At 35.7% G+C, this 7,225-nt stretch overlaps 3 non-coding genes across 3 annotated transcripts; 1 reads left to right on the top strand and 2 right to left on the bottom strand.

The window, feature by feature from the left end:
• Positions 1–2,684: 2,684 nt before the first annotated feature.
• Positions 2,685–2,757, bottom strand: TRNAF-GAA (transfer RNA phenylalanine (anticodon GAA)). Its single transcript has one exon. It is a non-coding gene; the product is annotated as a tRNA-Phe (tRNA).
• Positions 2,758–4,485: 1,728 nt separating this feature from the next.
• TRNAT-UGU (transfer RNA threonine (anticodon UGU)) lies at positions 4,486–4,558 on the top strand. The gene has a single exon. It is a non-coding gene; the product is annotated as a tRNA-Thr (tRNA).
• Positions 4,559–5,828: 1,270 nt separating this feature from the next.
• TRNAS-GGA (transfer RNA serine (anticodon GGA)) lies at positions 5,829–5,915 on the bottom strand. Its single transcript has one exon. It is a non-coding gene; the product is annotated as a tRNA-Ser (tRNA).
• Between the last annotated feature and the right edge of the window lie 1,310 nt (positions 5,916–7,225).

Below are 7,225 nucleotides of genomic sequence, written 5' to 3'. Positions count from 1 at the left end.
TCATTTTTGATGAAAATGAAAATATTCTTTCATTTATTTTTTTTTTTATAGAAAACCCAAGGTAAAGTGAGAGAGTCTTATTTGTACAAGAACATAATATGTCTACACCATATCTAAATAGAATTGAAGAAAGGGTAAGTGGGATTCTATTGGATGAATCTTGAAACGAGGCATGACCCGCAGCAAACAAACTCAACTATGTGGTTCGATCAAAATTGTTGTTTCGACTAAGCAGTTATGGATGAATTGACAATTCCAATTTGAATCGACTAATTCGGTATATTCCACATTCATGAGAGTGCATCTATGTTTCTGCTTTACGAATATGATATTTTCTGGGCATTTCTAATAATATCAAGTCTTATTCCTATTTTAGCATTTCTAATTTCGGGAGTTTTAGCCCCGATTAGTGAAGGACCAGAGAAACTCTCTAGTTATGAATCGGGTATAGAACCAATGGGGGATGCTTGGTTACAATTCCGAATTCGCTATTACATGTTTGCTCTAGTTTTTGTTGTTTTTGATGTTGAAACGGTCTTTCTTTATCCATGGGCAATGAGTTTCGATGTATTGGGTGTATCTGTATTTATAGAAGCTTTCATTTTCGTGCTTATCCCAATTGTTGGTTCAGTTTATGCATGGCGAAAAGGAGCATTGGAATGGTCTTAGCTCCTGAATATTCAGACAATCAAAATCAAAAACAAAGAAAAGATTACATTGAGACAGTTATTAATTCTATTGAGTTTCCGTTACTTGACCAAACAACCCAAAATTCAGTTATTTCAACTACATCGAATGATCTTTCGAATTGGTCAAGACTCTCCAGTTTATGGCCGCTTCTCTATGGTACCAGTTGTTGCTTCATTGAATTTGCTTCATTAATAGGCTCGCGATTCGACTTTGATCGTTATGGATTGGTACCAAGATCGAGTCCTAGGCAAGCAGACCTCATTTTAACAGCCGGCACAGTAACAATGAAAATGGCGCCTTCCTTAGTGAGATTATATGAGCAAATGCCTGAACCAAAATATGTCATTGCGATGGGAGCTTGTACTATTACAGGAGGGATGTTCAGTACGGATTCTTATAGTACCGTTCGGGGAGTCGATAAGCTAATTCCTGTGGATGTCTATTTGCCGGGCTGCCCACCCAAACCAGAGGCAGTTATAGATGCTATAACGAAACTTCGTAAGAAAGTATCTCGAGAAATCTATGAAGATCAAATTGGGTCTCAACAGGAAAATCGATATTTTACTACCAATCACAAGTTTCATGTTGGACGCAGTACTCATACTGGAAATTACGATCAAGGATTACTCTATAAATCTCCATCTACTTCAGAAATACCTCCTGAAACTGAAACATCTTTCAAATACAAAAGTTCAGTATCTTCCCACGAATTAGTGAATTAGGCAGGATGCTTTTGTGCAGAATAACAAACAGCGGGTAAATCTTCATAAATTTCATCGTAAATGTGAAATACTCATACAAATACAAATGTGGGAGAGATCAAGAAGATGCAAGGTCGTTTATCTGCTTGGCTAGTCAAGCATGAGCTAGTGCATAGATCTTTGGGCTTCGATTACCAAGGAATAGAGACTTTACAAATAAAGCCCGAGGATTGGTACTCCATTGCTGTCATTTCATATGTATATGGTTACAATTATCTACGTTCCCAGTGTGCTTATGATGTAGCACCGGGCGGGTTGTTAGCTAGTGTGTATCATCTTACGAGAATACAGTATGGTGTGGATCAACCCGAAGAGGTATGCATAAAAGTATTTGCCCCAAGGAGGAATCCTAGAATCCCGTCTGTTTTCTGGATTTGGAAAAGTGCTGATTTTCAAGAACGGGAATCTTATGATATGTTGGGAATCTCTTATGAAAATCATCCACGCCTGAAACGTATCTTGATGCCTGAAAGTTGGATAGGCTGGCCCCTACGTAAGGATTATATTGCCCCCAATTTCTATGAAATACAAGATGCTCATTGAATGATAAGAAACTAATATTCACTTCTACGACTCCAGATATTCAAGGAATCTTTTTATGTTCTGTTCTAGATGAAACAGAATAACTGGACTCTCATCTCAGTATTATGAATGGGCTACTAAAGGGGCTTCATTGATATTCCCCAATTTGGAAGATATCCATTTCGGATGAGCAAAGCCAATAGGATGAATCAAAAGAGTTCTGCACCATGAACTTTGTACCGCGCACATCACTTAGATGGGCCCCGAAAAGTCACGTAGGAGGGAGTGAAGAAAGAGAAAGTGAAGAAATAGAATATGAAAGAAAATATGAAATTATGAACTCAAAATTCAGAAATGAAAAGGGGATCAGATTTTCTTTGTACTGTATCTGAAATGAATCCTGTCTATTCCTACCCTTCGATTCCTCTCTAGACTAGACTTTTGGGTTTTCAGCCAACTAACTTCAATTCAAATATGTATGAAGTATTAACATTCTTTTTGAGCGAGAGCAGGTACAGTATGAACAAACAAAAAAGAAGAGGGAACAGAATCTAATTCTTTTCTTTACCCATCAAAAAAAAAAATGGGGGATCTAGATATATCCCTAGATGGATAAGTATGTATCATGATCTAGACTATTAACGAATAGAATATGGATCCCGATCCATATCGATTCATTTGTATGAGTATCTATTCGATATATTAACCACGTGCCAGGAACCAGATTTGAACTGGCGACACGAGGATTTTCAGTCCTCTGCTCTACCAGCTGAGCTATCCCGACCATCCCCGACGCATCATCCTACTAGAGGGCTTGGGTCTATGTCAATTAAAGGGACTCAAAAAACATTAGAAAATCTTACCTCAGCCTTGGAATTTCTTGGATCTTCAAAAAGAAGACTTTGTAAGTGTAAGAGTAATGATATGGACTGTGAATGATTCAATAATGGAGATTCCTTGCCATATATGTTCATTTGTACGTAGATCATATCTATCACAAGACTTGTGATAAGAGAGAAAGATTTCTGGTCGGATCCATTTGTGAAAGAGTAGAGTGAGTGAGAAACATAGCTAAGCTCATTTTGAACCACTGACGAAAAAAGAGGATAAATGGTTAGGGAATGGAATAAAATAGGCCTTTTTTTTTTTATTGGGGATAGAGGGACTTGAACCCTCATGATTTCAAAAGTCGACGGATTTTCCTCTTACTATAAATTTCATTGTTGTCGGTATTGACATGTAGAATGGGACTCTATCTTTATTCTCGTCCGATTAATCAGTTCTTCAAAAGATCTTTCAGACTCTGGAGTAAATGATTTGATCACTGAATCTTCGATTCTTCCTTTTGGAATCGATTTAATTTAGCAAGAATTCTGCAATTTTTCATATAAATAATCAAAAAATCCGGATTCGGGTCGTGATTAATCATTTGATATTTAAGTACGTCTATGTACTTAAATAAGGTCATCCTTTCTGGAGTTTTGATAGAAGGATTCCTCTACCAATGTAGTCAACCCCGTTCGTTAGAACAGCTTCCATTGAGTCTCTGCACCTATCCTTCTTTTGATTCTCGCTTTCTGAACCCTTGTTTTCAGAAAACTGGATTTGGCTCAGGATTGCCCATTTTTAATTCCAGGGTTTCTCTGAATTTGGAAGTTACCACTTAGTAGGTTTCCATACCAAGGCTCAACCCAATCAAGCCCGTAGCGTCTACCAATTTCGCCATATCCCCCTTATGAGATCTCGATCTCATTGTGATCCCATCCCCTTCTTTCATTTATGTTGGAACCATTGAATTCATTAGATACTGATTCCTATATCGAAAAAGTGTCTGCTCCTATTTTATTTCTTGCCCATCTTCTTTCATATCTATTGGAGGACCATTCCATTATTTGGTCCAATCAGAAATGATTCTATCATTGATGTATCTGCAATTCAATATGGATGGATATATCCCACATATAGATGTTCCCCCCCCCTCTCATTTTTCCCGCGCAGTTTGGAATACTGGAACGGTCGATATTCATTCTTCTTTTTTTTTTTTTCGTCCTATCTCCTCCCTTTCCGAATGAAACAAAAGGAATATCTCAGTAGGATCTGGATTGCATCCTTATCTTATCCTTTCCTTAGGAACTACACTCTAATAGAAATAGAATTCATATAATCTGCTATAACTGCTATAACTAATAGTTATATTCTATTCTATAATAGAATATAGAATTATTTCATATGTATATAGTATTATTTTGCGTTTTTTAAATTTGATTTGAATGAAAAAAAAAAATTCTAGTGCTAGTGACTACTAATAAATGAAATAATCAAAAATAAATAATCAAATAGAAAATAATCAAAAATAAAATCAAAATTCATATTATATTAATAATTATTAATATTAATTAATATGTTATAATAATTTATAATAATTAATATTAATAATTATTAATAGCTAATAGCTAACTAAGATCCCAATAGTTTCCCGAATTCCTATTCACGCACTATTTCTGTTATATGAGCCCGCTTAGCTCAGAGGTTAGAGCACCGCATTTGTAATGCGATGGTCATCGGTTCGATTCCGATAGTCGGCTTTCTCTATTTGTTCTATTTTTTTTTTTTTATCAGGATTGATCATCTTTCCTTGAGACCAAGGAATATTGAGAAGACCCCCCCCTTTTTTTTCTCCAAATGTCGGGTTACCGATCTATTATGTTATGTCGCGGGAACTTCCAACTATGAATAAAGAATAAAAAACGGATTGGAGCCGTTTGATCTATACAGAACAAATCAAGAAAAGGATCCTTAACTTCCCATATATACAATATACAAAATAATACGGATATTGATACAATTCATCTTATTCCTCTTTGTAGTACTTCAGTGGATTTAGCTTCGTTTATCGTTTAGTTCAGTATTAATTTAGGTTTATTCTGTAAAATGAAATTTCAATAAAATTAAGGAGTCTTTATGTCTCGTTACCGAGGGCCTCGTTTCAAAAAAATACGCCGTCTAGGGGCTTTACCGGGACTCACTAGGAAAAGACCTAGATCCGGAAGTGATCTTAGAAACCAATCGCGTTCCGGGAAAAGATCTCAATATCGTATTCGTCTAGAAGAAAAACAAAAATTGCGTTTTCATTATGGTCTGACAGAGCAACAATTACTTAGATATGTTCGTATTGCTGGGAAAGCCAAAGGGTCAACAGGTCAGGTTTTACTACAACTACTTGAGATGCGTTTGGATAACATCCTTTTTCGATTGGGTATGGCTTCGACCATTCCGAGAGAGCCAGGCAATTAGTTAATCATAGACATATTTTAGTTAATGGCCGTATAGTAGATATCCCAAGTTATCGCTGCAAACCCCAAGATATTATTACTATGAGGGATGAACAAAGATCCAGAGCTCTGATTCAAAATTATATGGATTCATCCCCCCACGAGGAGTTGGCAAAACATTTGAGTCTTTATTCATCCCAATATAAAGGATTAGTAAATCAAATAATAGATATTAAGTGGATCGGTTTGAAAATCAATGAGTTGCTAGTCGTAGAATATTATTCCCGTCAGACTTGAACCTAACTAAAATAACAAAGCTTTGGACAAGCCCCTTTTTTTTCTTTCGCCGAAGTAAATAGATCTAAGAGGTTTGATCCGGATTTTTCTCCCATTCACGTATTACAAATGGATCAGCGGTGAGATTTTTATTCCTTGTCCATTCTTTCCGTTCCGGTATTTTCCATACCACAGCAATTAGGAATAGAGAATCTATATCAAATAAAGTACGATTGGAATACTCGTATCAATTGTTATTTGATTTGATACATTGTAGTCGGTACCGTTGGTGAATTAGGTGAAGGTACGGAGAGAGAGGGATTCGAACCCTCGGTAAACAAAAGCCTACATAGCAGTTCCAATGCTACGCCTTGAACCACTCGGCCATCTCTCCTACATAATCTTATGATTATGACCCAGAAACCGAGTGAATAGCGAGTCATTCATATTATTGTATTATTGCAATACAGGTATGACCAATCAATTCTAAATAGAAAATAGAAAACTTTTCATTAAAGAAAGATCTTCCCTCGAGGATCGAGGGATAAAAAAACATTTTTTTTCTTATCTTTTTCTTATCTTATTAAAAAGATTAAAAAAAAATAGATAGAATCTATCTATTCATGTTTGTCAAGAAGACGATCCCGTCTTATTCTTAGATTTATACTGGATTAAACCAATGAATTGGAACAAGTCAACTGACCCTATTTTATACTATGGTTACATTTAGACTATTATGGTTCCATAGGAATTCCAAAATTCCTTTCTAGTTTCAGATTTCTCAACAACAATTCCTCTCATGAGCTACCCCACAATCTATTACAAATTCATGAATCGTCCCATGGATTTTTTTGATATTTCGATTGCGTGGTGTATACACACTATGCACAAAAAATGGATGGTTATTCTTATTCTATTTTCATCATGGAATGATTCTATTATTTGATTTGATTTTTTTTTTCTTTGGATCATAATCAAATCAAAACTTCTAGAGTCATCAGAATCTGTAGGAAAAACTTCCTTGATTCCTGAGCTTCGATAAAATAGGAATAGTTCCGTTCATTGGTATACTACTTAATATTTATACTTAATACTTAATTTAAATGAAATACAATCGGATTCAAATATTTCCTATCCATCCCTGCCCCAAAGGGACAATTTGAGTGGAAGGTCGACACCTTTTTTTTTAGAATGAGTCCGTTTGTTTTTATGTGATTTCGTACTATACAATTCCTTTGTTTGTGGGATCATTTTCCCTCTAGGGGTAATGAGAAGAATTATGGAATGGATTGTTAACCATGCCTAGATCTCGGATAAATGGAAATTTTATTGATAAGACCTCTTCAATTGTAGCCAATATCTTATTACGAATAATTCCGACAACCTCAGGAGAAAAAGAGGCATTTACCTATTACAGAGATGGTGCGATTTGATTTTTTTTTATTATTATTTATTTATTATTTATGATTTACCGACCTCAGTCTTACGAGAAAGAGACATGATTCGTAATACAAAGAAAAAAGATTTTTGAAATAAACCTATGCTCGGTGAAGGTGAAATTTAGAGATAGAACAATTCCTTCTGTCGTGTATCCCCGATTGATGCAGCCTCAGATGCTTCAATTGTTGATTTGAGTATTGAGCGAAAGGTTACACCTACAGGTTCTGTATTGTAGGTCAATCCGACTCCACTAGGACCAGACCA

This window comes from Tasmannia lanceolata, unplaced genomic scaffold, assembly GCF_043159265.1.
Source record: "Tasmannia lanceolata isolate RefF3 unplaced genomic scaffold, GAP_Taslan_0.1 ptg000389l, whole genome shotgun sequence".
In the NCBI taxonomy this organism is placed as follows: domain Eukaryota; kingdom Viridiplantae; phylum Streptophyta; class Magnoliopsida; order Canellales; family Winteraceae; genus Tasmannia; species Tasmannia lanceolata.
The sequence above is the reverse complement of the archived record's forward strand: the minus strand, read 5'-3'. Positions and strand labels throughout refer to the sequence as shown.